The sequence below is a fragment of the Protopterus annectens genome, chromosome 8.part0 (assembly GCF_019279795.1).
Source record: "Protopterus annectens isolate FY-2018-M chromosome 8.part0, PAN1.0, whole genome shotgun sequence".
NCBI lineage: Eukaryota > Metazoa > Chordata > Ceratodontiformes > Protopteridae > Protopterus > Protopterus annectens.
Window position 1 is genome coordinate 798,878,373 of NC_056741.1, and position 27,375 is coordinate 798,905,747.

Consider the following 27,375-nt stretch of genomic DNA (forward strand, 5'->3'; position numbering starts at 1 on the left):
AAGAGATTATGCTGGAAGGAATGCATATCCCCTCCCTCAAATTAGAAGTGCTTTTAATGAATTTGATAATATAGGAATGAGAAGGAATTGTGATACGAACTGTGACAATGTTGAGCAGGATGAACATTTTTTAGAACACCCTCCTCAGATACGATGTTCAGAAAGCCTAAATAATTGGGGAGAACTGACCTGGAGAGGGGGGTCCATCAGTTGGAATATGAACAAACCAGCATGGAGGAGGAGAGGGAGAAGGAGAACAAATTAATATGCCTTCATGACAGTGTTGTATTACAAAGCATTTACAATGTAGTGAATGTTGAAAATGATATTGAAAACGGTTTTGAAAATTACTGAACATACTAATGAAATACAAGTGCTAACCCATCAGGATTTTGTGTTATATAATTTGAGCAATTTTGCCATTCAGGAAGCACATCTTAGGTTATTAAGTACAGGTTTGAATTATGTTCTTGTGCAAAAAGCTGATCTTACTAAGTTATTGGTAAGCCTGAAGTTGTATACTAGACAGTTAAATTTAAGTTTATTCTTTTCATCACAAACATCAATACCCCCCTTGGGAGATGGGGGGAAGTATTAAAAAGGAAAAGTACTTTTATACGCTCAAATAATCCTTTAGTATTCACTTTTGAATGTTTATGTGAAGGGGATTTTAGAAAGATGGATAGAACAGATGTGTCACTTACAGGCAATCTATCCAATGAAGAGAGAGTTTATTTGAGTGAATTTATACACAACAAAGATTACAGAGTCATGAAACCCGACAAGGGTGGAGAGTTGGTCATCACGACACAGATAGATTATATTTGTAAGATGTATGACATCTTAAATGATGAGTTTACTTATGAATGGGTATCCCGTAATGAAATAAATAGAGCGTATGCTAAAAATAGATATATTTCTGTATGATTCTTGGTGCCAAGATATGATTCCAAAGGCTAAACTGGATTTTCTGTTGGTGGAAGCACCTGTTATCCCAGCTTTGTTTGGGATACTGAAGATACACAACAATCAGGTTGACCCCCCTCCCCCCCGTTTAGACCTATAGTGTCGGCCAGGGGCTCTAAGACAATTTCTGGAAGCCTTTGTTGATCACTATTGTAAAAGTATTTTAAATGAGAAGTAACACATTTTAAAGGATTCATGGCACTGTTTGGTGGAAACATTGAGAGAAGCAAACACTAGACAGGATTTTTTTGTTTTTAGCAATTGATGTCATAAATTTGTTCAGTGTTATACCCCACTAATCAGGGTTAGACTACTATAGTCATAACTTAAGAAGTTGGGGTATACTGGAGGATGTAAAAGTTAATTTTTTGGTAGAATTAATGGAATTTGTATTGTTCAATAATTTTATTTTTTTTTGAAGGCAAATATTTTTGTCAAAAAATGGTGCAGCTATGAGTGCCAAGTGTGCGTCAGTATTTGCAAATTTAGTACTGGCAGAATGGGAAGCTCAATATGTGTTTAATGCTCGATAAAAAAGTAACATTTTGAGCTTCCTCCAATTTTTGGATGACATACTGGTTTTATGGACAGGCACCCAAGAAGAAGTCATAGAATTTATGGAACATTTAAACAATACTACTCAGTTTTTGAGATTTACTTACAGGACACATGAAATAGAAATGGATTTTTTGGACATTTTCTTAAAGAAAGATGTGATGAAAGGGGAGTTAACTTCCACTATTTTTAGAAAGAAAACATATTCAAATTCACTATTAAGATTTGATAGTAGTCACCCTTTGCATCAAAAAAAGAGCATTGCTAAGGGACAGATGGTCAGATTGTCGAGATTGTTAAGTGACAATATGGTTTTTAGTGATGAAATGAATAGACTAATAATTATGTTTAGGGAGAGAGGCTAGCCCCCCCCCCCCCTCCACACACACACAGCTATTGACAAAAATAGAGAGGTGACTAAAAACAGATGTAAGAAGTTTCCACCAATATTAAAAATGGGCAACATAGGTAATAAAGAAGTAACCCAAAAAAATCACTTTTGGAAATAAATAATCTTATGGTTATGGAATATAGTGAATGTACCCCTACATTAATTTCAAAATTGAATATGTATTAGGAAGGGATATTTGATCAGGATATGAAAAACAGATTAGGAAATAAACCTAAAATAGTTTTTAGTAAAGGAAAAGTTGAAGGAACTATTGGAAATGAAACCTAAGATAAAATCCAAGAACTATAGGTCCAGGATGAGCAAATGTGGGGCATGTAGGTGGTGTAAGTACATAAATGATGGACCATATGTAGCAATTCCTGGGTTTCACAGGAATCTTCAATGTCCAGGAAGGTGTTACTGTGAAACCAATATGGTTGTGCATGTGGTCACCTGTACAGCATGCCCGGGATTTTATGTAGGAAAGACTATGAGGAGACTGAAAGAAAGAATCTCAGAGCATGTCAGAGATATCAAAAACAAGAAAATTAGTAGTGCTCTGTATATATGTACAGCACAAGTTGTATAAATTTCAAAACATTTTTATTTTTTTATTATTCAGAAAGTCAATATTAGCGACAGAGGGGAGATACAAAATTGTTGGTAGAGTTAAAAGAAACAGAATGGGAGATTAGGTTGAATGCCAAGCAGGAACCGGGTATAAATGACTGTATTTCTATAGCAGCAATTTTGAAGTATAGAGTGATATAGGTATAACATGAAGAGAACATGAATTCACAGTATGTCAAGCATTGTATGTTTTTAATGTATGAATTTATTGTGAGATTGTATGTTTTGTGGTAAGAGTACATTACACCTAGTTTTGTTTTGGTGTGGTAGTACTTTTGTATATACAAAAACTCAATAATGTTTTATTGTTAGTTTAAATTATTATTTAATGGTTTTAGATAACATATGCGTTGAAAAACTGACTCTGATGATGCCATATGTAATGGGCGAAAGCGTTTAGTCAAAGTGGTGTTGTGCTTAATAAAGTTAATTTCACCTCAAAATGAATGGGATGTTTATTTTTTTATTTTTTATTACATCCCTTACTGACTTCTGAAGCCCTCCCTCACCACAATTCCACACCATTTCTAGTCTGTCCTCCTCTTGAGAAGTAGACTCTGGATCTCAAGCTAAGTGGCTTTGCTGCACTGCCCTTCCATTCTTGTTTCCCGGATACAGAGGATGTCCTACTATCATTTCATCCACATCCAAGCTATGTCCTGTCAGTGAACCCATACTGAGTGCAGCAATCCTTAGTTCATGTTTGGCAGGTTGACTGGTTTTAAATCAAGCTTTCGCACATCATAGCTATACTTGGTAATCCAAGCTGGACAACTAGACGTGGGTCAGCCAGTAGCTTATCGACCCAGAGCTGCTGCACCATATGACAGGCACACAGTGGCCAATATGGCCACATAGACCACTCCCACCATTGGCTTGGAGCCCTGATGTAGATTGGAGCAGACTGGGTCCACAACCCACTTATCACCATCAAATACCATTGCCAATCTTTGGCAACACTAGTCAACGTGACAAAATCAGTTAGAGACAATTTTTCAACTGTCAAGTGGCTAGTCCTGACACAGTACACAGTCTGTGCTCCAGGTTCTCTTATCTAGAGGACACTGTACAACATAGCTGAAGTCCAAAGCAGTTGATCTATACTACTCTTTTCCCATTATGCACCATCTGGAGTTTGTGCTGCTGCCCACAACTCCATTCTTGGGTGAGTTTGAGTTACAGACACCCAGCATGTATATGGGAGGTGGGAGGAACCCCACAGATACACAGAGAGAACATGTAAACTCCACACAGGCATTGGTTGGAGGCCAGGATCAAACCATGTACCTTGTGCATAGGAGGGGAAATCTAAACCATTCTGCCAAATGTGTCTTTACTTTTACCTGTTTTATATCTCCATCTATCTGTCTGTCTGTCTGTCTGTCTGTTTGTCTATCTATCTATCTATCTATCTATCTATCTATCTATCTATCTATCTATCTATCTACCTGCATGTGTATCTGCATGTGTGTGTGTGTGTGTGTGTGTGTGTGTGTGTGTGTGTGTGTGTGTGTGTGTGTGTGTGTGTTTGTGTGTGTGGGGGGTGCAAACAGATATATAACCACAATGTTTACAGCTGATACATCACATCATAAGCTAACAGTCACAGTGAGAAAGCAACAGCAAGAGTATTTGTGCAGCTTTACATCTACGTGGCAGCACTGAAGCAACAATTCCACAGGATAGAGCACAGAAGAGATACACAGTGATCTGAAGTATTGTGGTATGATGCAATGCTGTAGATTGGTTTGGGCAAAAGGAGAAGCTGTTGTTAAGGGGTGCAATCAGCACAGTAAAGCAGTGCCAATAAGTCCCTGCAAGCCTGCACAACTGCTGGTAATCATTTAGGCAGCAGCAATTAACATCATAGTAGTTTAAAGTATTTAAAAGACAGTCTGAAGTGTGTATGTGCATGAGTGTGTGTGTGTGTGTGTGTGTGTGTGCGTGCGTGTGTGTGCGTGTGTGTGTGTGTGTGTGTGTGTGTGTGTGTGTGTGTGTGTGTGTGTGTGTCTATGTGTGTGTGTGCCTATATGTGTTAGGAACTGTAGTAAGCAGCTACTCTATTAGGTTCATAGGTTCATATGAGAATACTAGGCTATTGGTCCTAGGGCCTTTATAAGCCTAGCCATATTATACCCTTGTTCCCTTATTGACCAAGTTGTATGGTCTATATTTGCAGTGCAAGTCTAGAATCAGCACCAACTGCCCTTATCCAAGAGGGATATAAGTGACACCCCCAGGGTAAATTTATAGTATCCCATCCAGCTGTCTTAAGTAATGCTTAAATAAGGTCATTGAGGAGCTCTGTTTTACATGAATTGGGAGTTTGTTCCAGAGGAGTGGCAATCTCTGGGAGACATATCTGTCTCTCCAGCATGTCCTGTTAATATCGCAGCCTAGGTTATGATCCCTAGACCAAGTGAATCTTGCCCCATTTGACTTGCGCATGTGCAGTATTTCCATTAGGGCAGGGTCTGAGACTGCTCTGTAGGCCAGGCACAAGTCGCCTCTCAGCAGCTTATAAGATACAGAGTACAGTAACAGGGCCTTCAGTCTGTCCATGTGGGTAATGTGTTGAAAACCCTGAATTTTCTTGGTGAGAAACCTCTGAGGTCTCTCCAGCTGCTGGAGATGTCTGGTGAGGTACATACAGAAGGGAATGTTGTACTCTATTAGTGACCTGATGAGGGATGAGTACAGGGGAGTTACAACATCCTTAGCTCTGGATGCGATGTCCTTACTTATGAGATGTGCAGCACAGAAGGTCTTCCTTACTACTGTGGCCACATGATGATCAAAGTTAAGGTTGCTATCAACCTGTGTTCCCAAGTTTCTCACCACAGGGTTTAAGCTAAGTGGGGGTACTGTTAATATTGTAATTTGCAGGGTCTTCCCCTTTGCCAAAAGGGATGATAAACCATTTTTTGCACTTAGTTTAAGTCCGTGGCTTTGCCACCAGCCATTTGTCTGTGTAAGCCTTTTTTGTAGTATGTCAACATTGTTGGAGGACTCAGTTATTACACCCAGTTTGCAGTCATCAGTGAACTTGGCAAGCCAGAGGCTATCTATTTTCACCTGGACTTCTGAGAAATAGATTTATTTATTTTATTTTATTTTACATTACTTGACCGGGCTAGTCTAACTGGATATATGTCCATTTTCAGTAGAGGCCCGGGGAGATAAGCTCCAAGAGAACAGATATCTAAAACAAACAAACAGCTCATATACACACAAAATTCATAAACACTATTAACAGGTAAAAGAACTTTAAAGGAATAGATTCAGAGATTATCATATAAGCTAGACAATCAATTCATAGTAGAGAGTAATGCAGTTAAAAATATAGACAACAGGTTGTTACATAATACAAGAAAAGAGGCATGATAAACAATAGTTATTATAGTAAAAGGTAGTCGCAATGATCTTAAGCTTCAAGAAGATGCAAATAAGGGTGTATAGAAGGACTAGAGAATGTTGTATTCAAGGAGAGTAGGACTTGATTAGAGAGAAGACAAGGGTAGGCAGAGGCAAGATAGAAGAGCTAATTGCTTAGTCAGGCGTTGTACAGGGGCAGAACCAGTGTGATTTGAGGAAGAATTTGAGTGTACTTTTGAAAAGTGATATAGAGGGCAGAGAGGTAAGTTCATGGGGAAGTAGGTTCCAGGATTTTCCAACAGTAGTAGAGAAGAGAGAGTCCCCAGCTCTGTTGTTGGATTTTGTAATATTTACAAGCAGTTTCTGTGATGATCGTAGGGTCTTTAGATTGGTATAGGGAGTGATGAGGGTAGGAAGTATGGGAGTATTTGTTGGTTGGTAAAGGGTCTTATGGGCAATGGTCAGTTGGTGGAAATTGAGTTGATTTTGCAGTTCAAGACAACCCAGCTGATTTAGATTATAACAGTGGTGGGTTCTGAAAGGATTTCCTGTTGCAAATCTGGCTATGTTATTGTAGGAATGTTCCATTTTACTGAGGTTGTTTTTAGATAGATTTGTAAATATGGGTGAGTCATAGAGGAGTGTAGAGATTAGATTAGTGTGAGCAATGGTTATTCTAGCTGAAGAAGAAAGGAATGCTTTGACCCTATAGAGAGAGACAAGTTTTTTGTTAACAGTTTTTAGAGTATTACACAAAACAGAGATATACCACTGTTAAATCAGGTAAACGCAACTGTCCCAAAGAATAATAAATAAAGCACTCAAAAAACATATGGGATGGTGCAAAGCGAGCTGTAACAAACTCTGAGATGAAACTGTCACAAAGTACAAACGATCCACAAACGTTAAAACTCCACAAATTTATTGTTCCAGAAACAAACTTTGGATAAGCGCTTTCACTACGAATAGCTTCCTCAGATCCTTCTCAAAATGACTGAAGTAGGATCATACATATATAGCAAGTAAGTCAATTAAACAATTAACATCATTACAATTTAAAGGAGAAATGATGTATATAAAAAAGCAGAATTATCCTAAAACACTTTTTAAAAACTTATTAGATGGAATAATCCATCTAATGAACTTTATAAAAACTATACTTATAAAAATGTGTATACATATGGAAGCTATAGAAAAATATATATACAACAATTGTGCTCAGTGTGTGCAAAATGTGGATATGCATACCTAAACAACTCATATATGCATGCACTCTTATAGATACAGACTTGTGTTATAATGTATAAGACATAAGAATCATCTCGCATTCCTATGCTGTTTTAGTTTAGGTTTTATGGACGCTATTTCATTAAGCCCAGACCCTTTATCAGCTCTTAAAAGAACTATCCATTCACTTTCCTTACTTTCTGTAAGGGTCCTGATATCTCCACCCCTTTTATTGGGAATCACAACTTCAAGAATTCTGAACAAGAAACTGTGCGGTTCCCCAAATAAAGTAATATGCTTAGCCAATGCATTGTGGCTCGATCTTTTCCTAATGTGATATAAATGCTCACGTATCCTGTCTCTAAATGTATGATTGGTCTTACCCACATAAAAAGACAGGCATGCCTGGCATACTGCTAAATACACCACATTGATGCTCATACAATCAGCATCTGCATTGGTTCTAAATATGGTTTTTAAATCAGGATGAAAGAACGTGGTGTTGGTATCAATGGAGGAACAAAAATTACAATGGCCACAGGGCTTGGTGTATCCATCTCTCTTGGGGCCCATTTCAGATTTGGTAGAACATAATATTCTCTTCAGATTCTTTTATTCCTAAATAGAAAGCGTGGTCTATCACCCACTATCTCTTTCAGGTCACTATCAACCTGCAAGATGCCCCAATGCTTTATAACAATTCCCATAATCTCGGAATAATCCGAAGAGAAGGGTGTTGTAAATTTAACATACCTATCAAAGCTATTCTTTTTGCTGATCTCATTGGCATTATGGGGTCCAAAATATGGTGTAGCTACTGATGAACGTAATACATTGGCTTCTTCCAAGTATGCATTTACTTCATTTATATTATATCCTCTGTCTGTCAACCTTCCCTTCAGGTCATCCATTTCTGACATAAATCCTTCATTAGTGGGATTCAACCTAGATGCTCTGATTACTTGGCCTTTCATAACATTCTTGAAAACAAAGGGTGGGTGCATGCTTGATCTCAGCAGCAAAGAATTGCTATAACAAGTTTTGCGATGTACACCAGTATTTATGAATCCATTGGGCAGTCTCTCAATGAATATATCTAAGAATTCTATCTTATGAGTATAGAATTGCATTGTAAATTTAAAACAATTTGTCAAATTGTTCATAACAAGGAGCATTGACTCCAGTTCATCTTTGGTCCCATTCCAAAGAATAAACAAATCATCGATAAAGCGTCGATAGAAAACAACACATTCTCTAAATAGAGTCTCAGAAAAAAAGGACATGTTCTTCCCAATAAGCTAGAACCATATTGGCGTAGCTATTGGCACAAGGAGTGCCCATTGCTACGCCATCCAGCTGTCTATATGTGACATCTTTGAACATGAATAAGTTAGTCTCCAAAACAAGTTCCAAAAAATGAACTATGAGGTCTATTGACACTATGGTATAATCACTATGTTCCTTCAAATAATCAGTTATATATGCAAGTCCCAGATTATTGGGAATAACCGTGAATAATGATTGTACATCAAAGGTGGCAAAAATAAATGTATCAGTACTATCAAATTGCTTGACGTTCTCATATAACTCAATTAGGAACTGTTTCGAGTCTTTTAATACAAATTTATTGTTGTTTAATACCCTTCTTAGGTATTTCTCCGTATAGACAGATAAATGCTCAGTAACCCACCCACGGCCTGAAACTATTGGTCTCATGGGTGGGTTACGGGCATCCTTATGTATTTTGGGTAGACCATTTATAATTGGAATGACAGGTGTTTTAATAACTAGATAATCATATAGGTCTTTATCTATTAGTCTGCTCTTGTGAATATCAAGTAAAGTATCCTTAACATATCCAATTATGTCCTGTACTGCCTCTATGGAAATGGGTTCATAATAAATGTCATTGAGCATATACTCCATGGACATCTGATATCTCTCAGTGTCCATCACAACTACTCGACCACCTTTGTCGGCTGGTCTAATTGTGATGGCTGTATCATTCTGTAGTTTCTTAAGACTAATTCTTTCCTTGTGAGTCAAATTGTCCCTCGTGGAGTTTTAACGTTTGTGGATCGTTTGTACTTTGTGACAGTTTCATCTCAGAGTTTGTTACAGCTCGCTTCGCACCATCCCATATGTTTTTTGAGTGCTTTATTTATTATTCTTTGGGACAGTTGCATTTACCAGATTTAACAGTGGTATATCTCTGTTTTGCGTTATTCTAAAATTCTTTTACCACTGTTATCGGGAGCGAGTTCTTTCATATACAATTTTTGCCATGGCTGACATTGAATTAGACTATACCCCGAGAGGTGAAGACCAAGGGAATAGCGTGCTTCAGAAAAGGTTTCAACAATATCTTATGGACTCTGAATTTGCCTCACTACACTTTGAGAGCCTGACTGCTATTGATGATGTCACCAACACGACCGACGATATGGAGAGGCTGCATAAGTTGTTCGAAGAGATGGAAAAGGATTTTTTAAAACTAAAACGCCTTCAGGCACAGAGAATTCATTTCCAGTTTTGTCTAGATAAGAAAATTATTCCTCGTGGGTTAAGTGTCTTTAATATGCCCAGTCAGGGATGCGAATATCCTGAATTACTGGTGAAGTGGCAAAAACTTAATATAGAGGTAAGCCGTAAATATTTACAGCTCCTCGTAGACTTTTTTCTACCTGAAGAGACTGCTTTAACTGCTAATATAAATAGAGTGCAACGAACAATCTATAAGGAATATCCTGTCACTCTCATTGAACCCTTATTTGAGAATCTTTTGGATGGCATTTCTGCCTTCGAACGTAAACTTCTACAACAAAAGAGACACAAAGCTGTCAGAGTCATTAACGATTTTAAATTAGGTCATGTGTTTATGTGGCCTAGAAATGGACAAAATGTGTTGAATACTGATTTTAAGAATGTTAATGAAGCTGTGGTTGAAAGGTTCCCTGCCTCACGACAGGTGGACAAAAGTACTAGGTTTGAAGAGGTTTTAACTACCTCTAATGTTAACATAATGAATGAGAGTATGCGTACTAGTGTTGTTCCTTTAGCATTGAATCATGAACAATTAGACTTGAACCAGGCCAGACAGAGTTCAATACTTGACAAGTCCATAGGGAATGAGCCTAGCAAGAGTAATTCTGTTCAGTCAGTATGTTCCAATACAGACTCTACAGATGTCATGCAATTGATGCATCCTAGCATGGAATCTACTAGTAATTTATATCCTGAGATACAGATAATCAAAAACAAATCTGACACAATTAAACAAGATGGTAGTTAGACCCAAAACATCGAAAGGTCATCCAGACAAGTTGAACAACACTGATATTTCTTTTCCCCTCCCAATTCGATTAGAGAAAGGACCACGGAGAACGCGGTCCATGAGCAGGGGGAGGCAGAAGAGGAAATATTCAGGGGAACCACAACCCCATCACACTTTAAAGAAAATGTGGAACAGCAAAAATTAGTTTATAATTTATCTAGTGTTACTTTGACTTCAGATGATATTAATTTATTGAGTAAAGGACTTAATTTTATACCTAGGAGCAAGAGTAGACTGGCTGACACCATTATAGATTTAAAAATATTCTGTAGGAATGTGATGTTGAAATATCTGCATAAAGGAGTGAATAATGCATCGGTTAACACAAGAGAGTTCTCCTTTAAAAACTTAAGTGACTTCGTACCAGTACACCATCCACTTATAGAAGCATTCTCAAAATTAACAGATAATGAGATACATAAATACTATAGTAATTGTAACATCAAACATGGGGTTGGAATGAGGGACAATTTGACTCACAAGGAAAGAATTAGTCTTAAGAAACTACAGAATGATACAACCATCACAATTAGACCAGCCGACAAAGGTGGTCGAGTAATTGTGATGGACACTGAGAGATATCAGATGTCCATGGAGTATATGCTCAATGACATTTATTATGAACCCATTTCCATAGAGGCAGTACAGGACATAATTGGATATGTTAAGGATACTTTACTTGATATTCACAAGAGCAGACTAATAGATAAAGACCTATATGATTATCTAGTTATTAAAACACCTGTCATTCCAATTATAAATGGTCTACCCAAAATACATAAGGATGCCCGTAACCCACCCATGAGACCAATAGTTTCAGGCCGTGGGTGGGTTACTGAGCATTTATCTGTCTATACGGAGAAATACCTAAGAAGGGTATTAAACAACAATAAATTTGTATTAAAAGACTTGAAACAGTTCCTAGTTGAGTTATATGAGAACATCAAGCAATTTGATAGTACTGATACATTTATTTTTGCCAACTTTGATGTGCAATCATTATTCACGGTTATTCCCAATAATCTGGGACTTGCATATATAACTGATTATTTGAAGGAACATAGTGATTATACCATAGTGTCAATAGACTTTATAGTTCATTTTTTGGAACTTGTTTTGGAGAATAACTTATTCATGTTCAAAGATGTCACATATAGACAGCTGGATGGCAATGGGCACTCCTTGTGCCAATAGCTACAATATGGTTCTAGCTTATTGGGAAGAACATGTCCTTTTTCTGAGACTCTATTTAGAGAACGTTGTTTTCTATCGCTTTGTCGATGATTTGTTTATTCTTTGGAATGGGACCAAAGATGAACTGGAGTCAATGCTCCTTGTTATGAACAATTTGACAAATTGTTTTAAATTTACAATGCAATTCTATACTCATAAGATAGAATTCTTAGATATATTCATTGAGAGACTGCCCAATGGATTCATAAATACTGGTGTACATCGCAAAGCTTGTTATAGCAATTCTTTACTGCTGAGATCGAGCATGCACCCACCGTTTGTTTTCAAGAATGTTATGAAAGGCCAAGTAATCAGAGCATCTAGGTTGAATCCCACTAATGAAGGATTTATGTCAGAAATGGATGACCTGAAGGGAAGGTTGACAGACAGAGGATATAATATAAATGAAGTAAATGCATACTTGGAAGAAGCCAATGTATTACGTTCATCAGTAGCTACACCATATTTTGGACCCCATAATGCCAATGAGATCAGCAAAGAGAATAACTTTGATAGGTATGTTAAATTTACAACACCCTTCTCTTCGGATTATTCCGAGATTAGGGGAATTGTTATAAAGCATTGGGACATCTTGCAGGTTGATAGTGACCTGAAAGAGATAGTGGGTGATAGACCACGCTTTCTATTTAGGAATAAAAAGAATCTGAAGAGAATATTATGTTCTACCAAATCTGAAATGGGCCCCAAGAGAGATGGATACACCAAGCCCTGTGGCCATTGTAATTTTTGTTCCTCAATTGATACCAACACCACGTTCTTTCATCCTGATTTAAAAACCATATTTAGAACCAATGCAGATGCTAATTGTATGAGCATCAATGTGGTATATTTAGCAGTATGCCAGGCATGCCTGTCTTTTTATGTGGGTAAGACCAATCATACATTTAGAGACAGGATACGTGAGCATTTATATCACATTAGGAAAAGATCGAGCCACAATGCATTGGCTAAGCATATTACTTTATTTGGGGAACCGCACAGTTTCTTGTTCAGAATTCTTGAAGTTGTGATTCCCAATAAAAAGGGTGGAGATATCAGGACCCTTACAGAAAGTAAGGAAAGTGAATGGATAGTTCTTTTAAGAGCTGATAAAGGGTCTGGGCTTAATGAAATAGCGTCCATAAAACCTAAACTAAGACAGCATAGGAATGTGAGATGATTCTTATGTCTTATACATTATAACACAAGTCTGTATCTATAAGAGTGCATGCATATATGAGATGTTTAGGTATGCATATCCACATTTTGCACACACTGAGCACAATTGTTGTATATATATTTTTGAATAGCTTCCATATGTATATACATTTTTATAAGTATAGTTTTTATAAAGTTCATTAGATGGATTATTCCATCTAATAAGTTTTTAAAAAGTGTTTTAGGATAATTTTGCTTTTTTATATACATCATTTTTCCTTTAAATTGTAATGATGTTAATTGTTTAATTGACTGATCCTACTTCAGTCATTTTGAGAAGGATCTGAGGAAGCATCCAAAGTTTGTTTCTGGAACAATAAATTTGTGGAGTTTTAACGTTTGTGGATCGTTTGTACTTTGTGACAGTTTCATCTCAGAGTTTGTTACAGCTCGCTTCGCACCATCCCATATGTTTTTTGAGTTTTTAGAGTATTATTGATATGGGTGTCAAAGTTGAGTTTGTCATCTATGGTGATGCCTAGTAGTTTTGTTGTAGGTTCTGGGGATAGGAGAGTGCCATTATTGGATGTTACAGTGAAATCTATAGGGGAAGACCTACACATAGGAGTAAAAAGGAGGAGCTTAGTTTTTTGGGGTTCAGGAGGAGACAGTGTTGTGAAAACCATTTTTCAACTGTGTTAAACACTGTTTGGGTAAGGGACTGAAGTTCAGATGTGGTTGAGGATGAGCATACAAGAATGGAGTCGTAGATTCCAAACAGTAGGGTACCCAGCATGGATCCTTGTGGTATACAACCTGTAAATGGTCTGCTGGTAGAAGTGGAATTCCCAACTTTGACTGTATGCGTTCTGTCGGTGAGCCAGCTGGCTAGCTATCTAGTGACATATGGGTTAATTCCCAGCTGGGTGAGTTTCTCAATGATGCCTGAGTGAGGACTGTGTCAAAAGCCTTGGCTAAGTCAAGACAGGCTGTATGTACTGTTTTGCCTTCATCCAGGGGTTTGGTGACATTCTCAAAGAAGTCTACCAGGTTTAATAAGCATGATCTACTGTTAATGAAGCCAAACTGGGTCAAGTCAAAAGTTTGAATGTCACCTATGTCTTTGTTGATAAGGTCCATAATGATTCTCTCCAAGACCTTGCAGATAAGGCTGGTCAGGCTTATGGGTCTATAGTTCCCAGGGTCAGTCGATAGATCCCCTTTGTGCAAGGGAATTACTGTTGCTGTTTTCCAGTCTGCTGGGACAAATCCAGTACTTAAACTGTGGTTGAAGAGAATGCCAAGTGGTTCTGCTAGGTCCTGTTTTAGACTATTTAGTAGGCAGCCTGGGATGTTATCCAGTCCCATAGAGGCTGTGTTTTTGGCCATGGAGAGTGCGGTTATGACCTACTCTTTGGAGATACTAGGTAGAGGACTGGTGACAGGTATGCTTTGGGGTATGTCGAGTGGAGACAGGTGGGTGAAGTTTGCTCCATATCTGTTTGCTAGCATGTTGGCTATGTCTTCGGGGTCAGTATAAATGGTACTGTCCAGTACTAGTTCGGCACAAAGCTGGGCCTTCCCTTTTAGAATTTTGACATAGCTAAAGAATGTCTTGTGATTATCCTTAGCTAGGGATGCTAGTTTATCTTTGTAATTGACTTTGGAGGATTTTACAAGATATTTAATTTGCTTGTTCAAGCTGTGGAGGGTGTCCTTCCTCTGTTGAGTCAGTTCCCTCTTTTTCTCAAACATTAGTTTTTTCCTCTTGTTGTATAAGCTATTTATGCTTGATGTCCACCAAGATGGCTTGTTTTTTTGTGAGGACCTTGTTTTGATCCGTTCAGGTACAGCCAAGTCTATACATTTGTATAGGTGTTTATACAGGGCATTTGTGTACACCTCTATATAGGAGTCATTGCTGACAGTGGTTGCGAGGGGTTTCAAACTATTTATGCCATCACTTAGGAGGCTATAGTTTGCTTTGTCAAAAATTCTCTTCATTTCTGCACTTGAGGGGGGGGGGGTCAGGTATGATTGTTACTTCAAACGAGACTGATTTATGATCAGCCCTTACCAAAGAGGCAACACACAGGGGGGTAGGTGCAGAGATCCCCTATGCTGTTGTGTGCTATGTCTAGGACATTTGAGCCCCTTATGAGGGTGCAGAATATCTGTTCCAGAGCATTTGTATTAACAAAGTCCAGGAACCTTAGGATGAGTGTGTTTGTGCTCATATATGACTCCCAATCGATGGAAGGATAGTTGAAATCTCCCATGACCAAGGTGTTTGGCTGTATATTGAGTGACTCAAGTAGATCCAGGAAGGCAGAGTGGTTCTCGTGGTTCATGGTGGGTGACCTCTAGCTAACAATAATATGGAGGGGGGGGTTTACCTGCAGTTAGTTGGACTTGAAGTAGCTCTAGGGAATCGTACTGTTTGACCAGTCCTGAGGTGTTTTTGTCTTTAATGAAGATGGATACACCTCCACCTTTGGTTCTTTCATGCTCGTTTTGAGATCTAAACGTGTGGAAGGCGTTGTAACCTTGCAAAGCCGGGGTGCTCTCTGCAGCCTTGAACCATGTCTCTGTGACTGCCCAGACATCGGCATTTTCCAAGGTAAGGAGTGCTTTCAGTGAGTGAAATTTCCGATTTAGACTCCTAGCATTAAGCAACATAACCTTGAGCTTGTCACTAGTGGATTTTTTAATGTCAGGAATTTTGTTGTTATGAAATTGCCTGAAAAAAGCACTATGAGGGAGGAAAGTAATTTTGCCAGTAACCGAAATGCAAGAGGCAACAGGTGAAGACCATCAATGGCAAAGCAGTGAGGTTTGTCGACCATATCTTTCCAGGCTGACAGATACTGGATCCCCTGGATAGACATCAGAAGCTAAGCTAGTTGTTGAAGTCAATCATTTTTTGTTTACACTGAGGCATCATCCGGGGTGAAGATAGAATGCTGCTTAGGGATAGGGACATACCTGCCTAGGACACATAATCTGAGAGGTCAGTCATGTCTCTCTTCATATATTCCAGTGCGGTATGTCTCAAGTCATTCAGTCCAACATGGACTATGACAGAGTCATGATGGCACTTGTTGTTCAGAACCTTGAATGTGTGCATGATCTGATAGAGCTTGGAACCTGGCAGTCAGCTGACCATGTACTTCTCCTTGTCCAGCCTGGTGAGGGGGACATCTGTGTGTCTCACAATGGAGTCACCTATGACCAAGACATTTAATTTAGTTTTGAGGTGTTTTGCCTTAGGGGCTAATTGGCTGAGACACTGTTGTGTGTATTATTATGTGTAGTGGATTCTGTTGGGTCTGCAGTGTGTGCAGTAGGTTTGCACTTGGGAAGTCTCTGATCTTTAGGTAGACTTCTAGCGAGTACTTCTGCATATATGGGTTTATGTGTTGTGAGCTTGTTATGTGCCAGAGGTGAAGTATGTGTGCTGACAATCTTTTTGATATCTAATTTCTTGTTACGAGAGAGAACTGATTCCAAATTCATAGTATAGATACATCTCTCACATGTTGTATTTGTTTGTTTTAGGAGTAACTGGTTGTCAATATACATGAGGCAATTGCTGCATGTCTCAAGATGCCCATGTCAGTCAGGCTGGCCAAAGGAGGAATTTCTCAATGCAGCAATATTGGTAGTGTGTCAACAACATGATGTGATAGGCCTCATGGGGGACACACAGCACAGTAGCTGATAAGTCTTCAAAAGTAAGGGCACCAATATCATACCAGGAGGATTAGGCATGGGTTGTGTGAATGTTCAAAGCACTTATGTATCACAGTGAGAGCATTCAGATAAGTAGACATAGCACTTACTCTATACAGCCTTGTCTTTCTCCTCAGTATCATACAGGTTACTGAGAGGTGACCTCTGCATTGTGTATATAGCTTCAACAAACCCAGTTCTGTTAAACCTATTAGACATTTGCAAGCCCGATGGTATCATGAACACCCAATGAAAAGATCTCAATCTCTTTTGCAAAATAAATACAATTGTGGTAGAGAAAGATAATTACTTTGCTCTTTGTGGATTTGAAGACAGCTCCATAGAAACAGTATTCTCTGTGATGCAAACCTATCAATCCAACGTGTTCTATTTATTTTCCAAAAGGGATTGAAATGCCTTGAGTGGGTATGTATGACCCCATTGGACTTCCGCTGCACAGACTAACTCTAGGGAGTGCACACAGGCCAATGCATATTTTCCCCTTAGGTACATCAGTTGTTCAAATACAGGGGGCAGCTGGCACAGCTGTATGAATATATCCACGAACTGTAAAAACTGGTAAACCATGACAAGGCTCCTCAGTAGTTCACTCGAGTAGAATTTATTCACAATACACCAAAAACACAAATGAAAGTAACAGTAACGGAATAAAAATGTAGAAATAAGTACTTAGCGCTTTCACCCTGTAAAACCTTTAGGGCATCTTCAGAGTACTGAATAAATTATCCATTCAACCACAGTTAAATACATTTATCTTAAATTACACAACGCCTGTCATTGGTTAATTGATTAATTATTTAAAACTCATTTGTACCTTGTTGTTAGTAAATATAGTACAATAATTAAAATAGATAAAACACAATGTATTAAATACTATAACTATTATAAGTATAATAAATATTGTAAATATTCTAAAAATTAGATATATTTTAATACATCAACATGTAAAAACCTATATAAGCTAAAAAATTGTCAAACATTACTGGATGTTTTAGTTGAATAATAATATTAAATAAAAACAAGTCAATACTATAAACCTACTATTTTATGATATTCCTCACCTTAAGAAAACATAGAATTAAAATAACCATTTATGAACTGTATTTTGCTGTAAAGGCATTAGTATATCAAATACAATGTGATCTTTGTTTTAAAATACTTGAAATAGAAATATGTCCATTAATACCCGGTAAAAAACTGGCATTAAGTCTTAACTGCCACAAACATTCTTTTGCTTCTAGCAAATTATCGTAATCCCCTCCTTTCTCCCAATAATTGGGAATTCTATCAATTACAAAGAATATAAATCTCTTAAAATTCTCACATTTACTGCTGTGTACTTATAGGGCATTCACCATCTTTTTATTTTTAATGTCTCTATTATGTTCGAGAATATGTTCCCTCAATTTCCTGGTGGTTTTCCCTACATAGTATGCTGGACAAGAAACAAATGTAGCCAAGTAAACCACCATTTTCGTATTACAATTACAGTGTCCTGGGCATTTTAAAGATCTCCCATATCCTTGCACCATAGTGTATGGTCCATCATTCACAAATTTACAACATTTACAAAAACCACACTTACTCATTTTTGACATGGTGTATATACAACTACTGTTGTTATTTTCCATGATTTCTTTTAGATTAGTGCCCCGACTATACGTAACCTTTGGAAAATGCCCTATTGTTTCATTATATTCTATTCTGTTAGAAAAAACACTGAACCAAGTATCATTTAATATTTTGACTATAGTGTCAGAGTTGTCATTAAATGGTAAAATAAAAACATCTTTTTTATTTTTATTAATATTTGTCTTCTCTATAGTCATAGTATTTAAACCATCCTTTATAATTGGTTTATATACAGTGTTTCTTTTCATCATAACTTCATCATTTACTTGATTTACTAATTTTAATGGATAACCCCTATCTAAAAACATATCACATATTACTTTTAGTTCATAAACAAAATTGATATCTTCACTAATAATACGTGATAGTCTAACCATCTGACCCTTTACAAGATTCTTTTTTTGAAAATATGGATGGCAGCTATCATAATGAAGGTAGGAATTTGAATATGTTTTTTTCGAAAAATATTAGATTCAACCATATGCTTGTTAAAATACATAGTGATGTCTAAATATTCACACTTCTCTTCATGCATTTTGGTTGTAAAATTCAAAAAAGTCGAAGACGAATCTAGATAGCATACAAATTCACTTAGCTCATCTTTGTCACCCTTCCAAAAAATTAAAATATCATCAAGGTATCTGACATAAAATTATATTTTTGTCCAGAACCTAGATGAAAAAATACTTTCAATCTCCCACTGGGCTAGCACTAAATTTGCGTAAATGGGAGCACATCTGGCCCCCATTGCTACCCCTGTACTCTGTCTATAGTATTCACCTTCCATATACATAAAATTGTTGTGCAAAACCATTTCCACTTACTCTATACAGCCTTGTCTTTCTCCTCAGTATCATACAGGTTACTGAGAGGTGACCTCTGCATTGTGTATATAGCTTCAACAAACCCAGTTCTGTTAAACCTATTAGACATTTGCAAGCCCGATGGTATCATGAACACCCAATGAAAAGATCTCAATCTCTTTTGCAAAATAAATACAATTGTAGTAGAGAAAGATAATTACTTTGCTCTTTGTGGATTTGAAGACAGCTCCATAGAAGCAGTATTCTCTGTGATGCAAACCTATCAATCCAACGTGTTCTATTTATTTTCCAAAGGGATTGAAATGCCTTGAGTGGGTATGTATGACCCCATTGGACTTCCGCTGCACAGACTAACTCTAGGGAGTGCACACAGGCCAATGCATATTTTCCCCTTAGGTACATCAGTTGTTCAAATACAGGGGGCAGCTGGCACAGCTGTATGAATGTTGTTTATGTGCATCTGTCCACCTGCCCTTTGCATTTACACCACAAGAAATTATATATAGCAAGGGTTGTTGTCATCACTCTGTAATCTCTTGTGTTACGTTTATCATAACAGACCAAGGCTGCAATGATAAGTATAGAGGCTGGACCTCAACAGCAGGCTAACATCAGCACCTGTATATGGTCTATTTATAATACTGACATGTAGTTCAAGTCCCAGTCCCAGGACACATGGACACTAATCGCCTCTTATCTGGGTTGTCATACACACATTGCTCTGCATGACATTGGGGCCTCACTCATTCCAGCTCTACAGGATGCACAGCATTGGAACTCACCATCACTTTCAGAGGGTAATCCCTTGTGACTGAAGTACCATAGGTTCATAGGTTTATATGTACTTACTAGGGTATTGATCTATGAGGATCTTAAGAATCCTAGCCATATATACCCATAGTAGTTTTTAGCCCTCATACTTTGCATACAAATAACCCAGAGATCAGCTGGCAAAGAGCATGTTGGGACATTTACATGTTCCCCTATTTGTGAGGGACATAGATTATAAACCAAGGATGAATTTGTGGTAAACCCATCCAGTCATCCAAATTACATATGAAGAGAGTAAGGGAAGTACTTTGCTTTATGTGTATTGTAAAACAGTTCCATCGAAGCAGTATTCTCTGTGATACAAACCTATCCAAGGTTGAGATCCTTTCAGTGGGTGTTTATGATACTATTGTACTTGCTTATTTGTAATAGATCTGACAGAATTGCATTTGTTGAAGCTCTATACACAATGCAGATGTTGTCTGTTAGTAGCTGGTATGATACTGAGGAAAAAGTCAAAGCTTACAGGGCAGTCATTGACCTGGCCCTGATGAAAATTCTGCACATTTGTAAATCAAACTGCAGGAGCATCATTCAGTCAAAGGATCTCAACCTAGCCTCTGACATGAACAGGTTATGTTGGATAGATAGAACCATCTCCCAGAGACTTACACTTCTCTAGAACAAGCTTCCAGTTCACGTGACCATCTTCAAAAGCAACCTACATCAATGGATGAGTGACTGCAAATTCACTCCTGGGGTGGTGCCCATGTCCCTCCTGACAGAGAAAGTCACTATTAACTACCATAGAACCTTACCTCTGGGAACTTCACTCACCTAACCACCGACAATTGTGGCAACACAGGATAAATATAGCTAGGCTTATAAAGGGCTGTTGGGCTAATAACCCACTATAAACCTATGAGATGGTCTATATAGTTTTTATTATTTAAACCTTTGATTTTTTAAATGAGAAAGTATTGTGGTCATTCCAATTGTAAGAAATGTGTGGAGAAGAAGATAAAAAAGGGGGAATTATACTCAATGGCTGGCCTAATAAGTACCAAGTACAGTGGAATGATTACATCCCTTGATCTGGGTGCAATACCTTGACAAACTAGCTGTGCAATAGAAAAGGACTTCCTTACAACACTGGATATGTGGCGTGGTCCTAGGTTCATAGGTGATTACTAGGCTAATGGCACAAGATCCTTTACAAGCCTAGCCAATAATCCCAGGAGTTGATAATATTATATCTTAATTCCCCATAGGTGATCAAAGGGCAGTTCATTATCAACATGTTTCCAGATTCCCAATAACAGGATCAACTTTTCAGGGGAGTATTGTCAATGTGATATCTACAAGTGGAGACATGCTTGCTGAAGGAAAGAATTATGCACTTCTTGGCTTTTAGTTTTAGACCATGGTTTTGACTCCAGCTATTTGTTTGAAATAGGTTCTCTTGGAGATCTTGGTGTTCTCTGGGGAGTTTGTAATGGTACCAAGTTTGCCATAATCTGTAAATGTAGTTAGCCACAAACCCTTAACTTTACCTTTGACCTCTGAGAAGTAAATGCTTAATAGGAGTAATCCAAAGACTGAATCCTGAGGTACATCCCAAGTGAGAGGTCTTTTGAAGGAGGTATAGACCCCCCACCTTAACTTCCTAGGTTCTATTTGTGAGCCAGTTTGCTACCAGAGTTGCATAGGGATAGACATTTTTCTGGAAGTGTTTATCTACAATACCCAGGTGTGGAATGGTGTTGAACACCTTCATGAGATCTAGATATGCAGTGTGCTCTGTTTTGCCGTCATCCATTGCTTCAGTAACTTTTTTAAAAAAGTCGATCAGGTTAAGTAGGCCCTTGACAAATGTGAAATGGGTTGTGTCAAGAGTCTGTAGGTTACCTATATCTTTACACATTAATTCAATAATGATCTTTACCACAGCCATACAGATGATACTTGTAAGAATTATCAGTCTATAATTAACCAGAACCATTGAATCCCCACCGTTATGGAAGGGAATGACTGTTACAGTTCTTAATTTCTCCATCACAAATCCTGTTTTAGGCTGATATTGAATAGTTTTTGTAGGGAATCAGACAGATCATATTTCAAGCTGTCTAGTAGGCAGCCTAATATATTTATCTGGCTCCACGGTCATTTTGTTCTTGGCCTTAGATAGCACCTTGAGGACTTGTTCTTGGGAGATTAGAGTGGTGGTGTATGTCTGCATATGTAATCTGACTCAAACTCACAGGCACATCAATTCATGGACTTTACTAACACAAATACCTTTGACCAGATAGTGTGCACACCCACCAGAGTTTCAAACATACTGGACCTGGTCCTCACTAATATGTGAAAGTGTTGCACACCTCCAGTGTCACATTCTAACTAGTGAGGTCAGATCACAAAGCTGCCTCCTTTGAAATAAAATCAAGTCTTTAAGCCCAGCAAACCTAGAAACAGTTAGGAACTATTCCAAAGCAACTACATCCTATTAAGAGATAGTTTGTCAAAATTCAGTGTCCCTCCTATTCTCGATTTCATAGCAACCTGCACAGAATTGTTCACAGAGACACTTTACAACTATGTAGATGGCTGTATATATAGGGCTGTACCTAGAAGTAAGCCCAAAACAAACTCTAGAAACAAACCACACTGGTGGAATCTTACCCTTAATAAGGTATATAACAAAAGGAAAAAAGTCATGGCTAAAATCAGGAAGAGCACCTCACATAATGATAAAATCTCACTTAATTCCAAAAAGACCAATTACAAGGTCAAGATAGCCTCAGGGTTAAAGACAACTGCAAGGCCATCTACAGCTATGTCTATAGCTTCAAAGGTAGGACACGGTAGTGTGCCAAACTGGTGGTCAGTGGTGCCACCTTCACTGAGAAGAGCAAAATAGTTAATCTGCTGACTGATAAATTCAGCTCAGATTTCACCTCCAGTCCTTCCATGAAATACTTACAACACTACCCCGATATATTAGCAGAGAGCAGGTCCTGGTTTTCCTTGCTGAAGCCAAAAACACAAACTCATTTGGCCCCAACAATATCTCAGGATGCCTCCAAAATAGCTTAAAACATGACCTATCAGGAACACCTGAGTCACTTTTCAGTTATAGCCTCAAAACAACAAGTATATTAGACAGCAACAGTTATCCCACTTCACAAAGATGGACCATCAATCAGTCTCAGAAACTACAGACCCATTAGTCTGACTAGCCTAATATGCAAAACCATGGAATTAATTATCATTTAAATGCTCAGCAAAGACACAGGCAACCTTCAGACACTGGACCCAACCCAGTCTGGCTTTGTCAAAGAAAGGTCAAGCCTACTAAATCTGCTGGACTTCTTTAAGGAGGTCACCAAGGCAATGGATGAGGGGAAAATGGTGCACACTGCCTACCCAGACCTGGCTAAGGCATTCAATGCAATACCCCACTTGGGTATAGTTAACAAATTACTGAACTGTGCATAAAACTCTACATAACTCACTGGATTGCTGGGTCTATGTCATATCATTGAATGTTCACATTGCTGAACATCATATCATCAACAATGTAGGCTGTCAACCCCCCCTAAGAGGGAGGCGGCACCCCCCACAGCCTCTTCTAATTATATATACCAACTCCGAGATCGCACTACAGTGGGGAAAAGGGCAAACCTTCTGATCCCTACCATAACACGATCTCAGTCAGAAAGGTTCAACGCCTTGCATTAATGATGTGTTGACCTTCAGAAATGTGATATAACAAAGACCCCTGGATTGCCAGCTGGCTCACAGACAAGACCCAACAAGTCAAGATTGGTGACAACACCCCCATAAAGAGATTGGTAAACAGTGGGGTATTTCAAGGCTCTGTGATGGAACCACTCCGATTTGGCATCTAGCTCTCAGAGGTAAAGGCTAATGTCAAGGGACTTTGGCTGACCAAGTTCACAGAAGACTGCAAACTGGGAGCTATCATAGATTAACCCCATGATGCAAACACCTTACAAGAGGGTTTAACATAGACAGGTGACTAGAGTCAAAGTCACAGATTAAAACTCAATGCCAAGAAATGCATTATAATGCCTTTTGAGAAAATGCCACCCAGGCTATTTATTTCATTGATAATACACCTCAAAGAGCTGACCTGGTAGTCAGGGATCTGGGAACATATGTAGACAGTAATCTGTCCTTTGACCATCACGTGGCCAAGATAGTAAGAAAATCATTCTATCTTGCCCAACTTATAAGTAAGAGCTTAGCATCCAGGTCCAAGGAAGTCATAGTTCCACTTTATTTGGCCCTTATCAGGCCCATTATTGAGTATAATGCCCCCTTGAGCATGTACCTGTCCATAGATATGCAACATCTGGAATGTTCACAAGGGTTTCATATCATGAAAATCCAGGGTATAAACACATTGTACTGTATGGATCACCTTAAAGACCTACCTCTATACTCAATGTCCTACAGGTTACTGAGAGATGATCTATGCCTAGCATACAAGGCATCCTTGCATCCAGCTCTGATGTACCTTTTGCACATCAGCAAAATGAGTAGCATCAGATTCACTTGAAACAATATTTACATTTTGCTTTTGATATAAATAGGACATGTTAGCACAACAGATTTGTATCTCATGAGGATCCTCAAGCTCTGGAAAAGGTTCTTTCTCTGTGTGAAGCAGTGCCGATCCCTAAACTTATTTAACTATTCCCTGTACAGTACAGCTCATTTGAGTGCGTACTTTCAACTCCCAGTGGGAGTGGCATGAGCCTTTAAAAAATGAACTTATTAGCTTACAGTTCAAATAAATATTCATATCACTGGAACCATGAGTATTACTAGAAAACTGTAAATGGCAAACTATTCAGGATAAATTCATCTTTACATTAGTGGCATTCATTCAGTTTGATGCTTTAAACTGGATTTTATAAGCCAAAATAAAGGCAGTGAATATTAATTTTGCAATGTTTTATAAACAGCTTATGATCATGGTAATCATCCAAGCAAGGCACATATTGCCAGCAGGATTTTCTTCACACAGCTGTGAGCTTTCATATGAGCCATACAGTTCTGTCTATGTTACCTGAATGTTGAGATATTTAGAGAAATGTGAAAATGATTACAATACAAATAAACAGTATACAAACAATATTTAATATCTCTTTAGTTCCATTAGACAGATGTCAAATATTAATATAATTGTGTTTGCTGTCATGTATGCTTTAAGATGAAATCTTCTAATACCTTGTATGTAACATAATTTTGGAATTATTAATGCAAATATGAACAAGCAACATTTGATGCCTAGAGGCGTCAGTAGGAGGTAACTGCAGAAACACCTGGAGATGCACTCAGGTGTAATGAGTTATGCATAACCTTGACCAGTGGAAGGGAAATGGGAAATTCACCCCGAGTCTGGCCCACATGTCACTGATAGATAGAGGTAGCCAATAACTATGCTCAAGCTAGCATAACCCCTCAACAGAACTAGCTCTTCTTACTTGGTTCAACCTACCCTCCTCTTCTCAGTAATCAAGTTATTTTTCCTTCTGTACTATTACTTACATCTTCAGAATCTCATTAAGGAGACCATTACTAATATATTGTATAATGTCAGCTCCTACTTTTTCTTTATGACTACTTGCATACTAATATATTGTAGAATTCAGCTGCCATCTTTTTCTTTATGATGTATTGCAACTATATTTTGTATTGTACTAATTGTATCTGTATATTTTGCACTATGTTATGAATGAATGACCTCTTTGATTATTCTCTGTACTGCACCTGCAATGTTCATTTATACATTAATTTTTGTATGTGTGATTTTGTTTGTTTACTCGGAGCTTATCTCCCTGGGCCTCTACTGAAAATGGACATATATCAAGTTAGACTAGCCCAGTCAACAAATGTAAAATAAAAAAATAAATAACCTTTAGAAATTTCCTAACTAGCATATCCCTTTCCTAATAAATGCCCATGATTCATAGGGACACAGTTGGGACAGGGTATGTGGCTAGTCATATAAAGGCCTTGGTTGTTGTTAGCCTAGTATATACCTATAAAAGGTATTAATATTGGAGGGGAGAGGGTGGCTAAGTTTGACCAAAATCTGTCTGCTAGTAGCTCGGCTATGTCTTCTGGGTCTGAGTATTTGATATCATTTACTATTAACGCTGCACATTGGTGGCCATTATTTCTGATATTTGTAACATCATTAAAGAAGACTTTGTAGTTACCCCTCACCTGGCCAGCTATTCTTACTTCTAGCTTTGGCTGATTTAATCATAGTTCAGAGTTCCTTGTTTAGTTTAGCAACAGTGTTCTTGGCATCTTGAGAACTAGATTTATTTTTGTGAGTAATAATTGTTTATTTTATTATAGAGCCTGCTTATATCAGGCTTCCACCATGGGAGTTTATTTTGAATTTTTATTGTATTGATTTCCAAAGGAACAGATATTTACATGTGCATAAAATTTGGCAATGAAGGATTCTGCATAAGCTGTTTGCAGTCTACAGTGGTGAACCAGAACACATGTGTAAACCAAGCATGCAGAAACCTGATAGGGGTTCATGATGCCATGTAATTTCACAGCCAGCCCCAGATATTCAGGCAGGTCTCGACATCAGTCAATAAATGTTTAGGGCTATAATCCAGAAACAGTCTTCAGCTGCACATGGTGACCTGGAGATGATTAACAAGGTTCATCATCTCTGTGTTGATGTGACATGGAGTCCAGAGACAATGCCATGACATGTAGCATATGGAATATGGTGGCACACGTCAATTCCATGTTTGCCTCCATGCAAAGGATAATGTACCCAACAATGTCCTATCCATGAGTGCTGGCTGTGGCTGGGGGGAGGGGGGGTCTGTCTGTACCTGGGGTGAACATGTAGGGAGGCCATAGCAGGGAACACAGCCTACACCTGTGTAGATAGAGTTATCTCAGTCCTCAACTCTGTGTTGGGGGGTCTATATTATAACCGCGAAACCTCACATACGTGAATACAGAAATGTCAACAAATATTGAGCGAACCGCGAAAACACCAAATGTCCTGAACCACGAAATTCAAAATGTTGAATCGGCATAGTTGGCCAACCCCACCACCCGCTACATACTACCTACCCAGACAGAATAAATAATCCACATACATACACTTAACAAAACCCTACTTCTAACCCTAAACTAAAGCTTCCATATATTACTATGTATGCACGTACCTTAACCCGCACCCTAACCCTAAGGTCCTTAACTATTGCACACTTACCTTAAGGAACTATACTGGAGAAGGGCTAACTATGACGATTTGACATTTTGAATTTTGCGCTTCAGGACATTTGGTATTTTCGTGGTTTGCTCAATATGTGTCGACGTTTCTGTATTCGCTCAACTGTGGTTGTAATAGGTAACCATGTTGGGGGCAGCCCAGATAAAGAAGTGCCAGGATTGGAGCACCTCATCAAAGATCTACTTTCAATTCATACTCCACTAGCACCATCACATCA